Genomic DNA, 759 nt, shown 5'->3' on the forward strand with positions numbered 1-759 from the left:
AAATCATTTGTTTCATTTTTTAAGTCATATGCCTGCTACAGACTCAACTATTTCATTAAGCATAATATTGATTAGAATTTTAGAAGAATCCGCACTGTTCAGTAACTGTTCTGACTTCACACGTGCTGTTCTTGTTTATTAAGAATAATCCCTGCTTAGTACTTGATGACATAAGGTTCTTAGGACTTTGAAATGAAGTCAGACATCCCTATAAAACTATAGGTTCTTAAGAGGGAGTGGGCTGGGCAAACTGGGGAGGAGTTAGGAGTGAGTCTAGTCCAAATACATTGTCTGAAATGCTCTCAGAATTAATAAAAATATTTTTCAAAATATAGTTCCTTTTTCTCTGGCCTAGTAAAGAGACATATAAAGAAGCTAGTATTTTGACTTTTCTTTTTGGAGCCAGAGCAAGCTCACCCGTAAAAAGTACTCCAGTCCCAAGAAGTGAGCAGATTTGCTGGAACCATGTTTACTCAGAAACGGGAAGTGATTTTACGCAGAGGTCTTTTGGTGGAACGAGAAGGTAGAGGAAAAGGAGTTGGCAACTCAGCCTTCCCTCCTCCTGTGCAGCCGAATATGCCTCCATTTCTCCTGCCACAGTATCGGAAAATAAGGGGCCGAGATTATTTCTCCCCCGCCCCTTGCATACCAGTAGCTTCGTTATTGTCATAATTTTGCCTGAATTGTTGACACAGTACTGAGGGAGGTAGGAGAATCTCTCTTATGCATGGGAATCTTAAAAAGAAAGACACCTTCCCC

Source organism: Alexandromys fortis, unplaced genomic scaffold (genome assembly GCF_014885135.2).
Source record: "Alexandromys fortis isolate MF-2015 unplaced genomic scaffold, M_Fortis_MF-2015_v1.1 scaffold_107, whole genome shotgun sequence".
NCBI classification, from domain to species: Eukaryota; Metazoa; Chordata; class Mammalia; order Rodentia; family Cricetidae; genus Alexandromys; species Alexandromys fortis.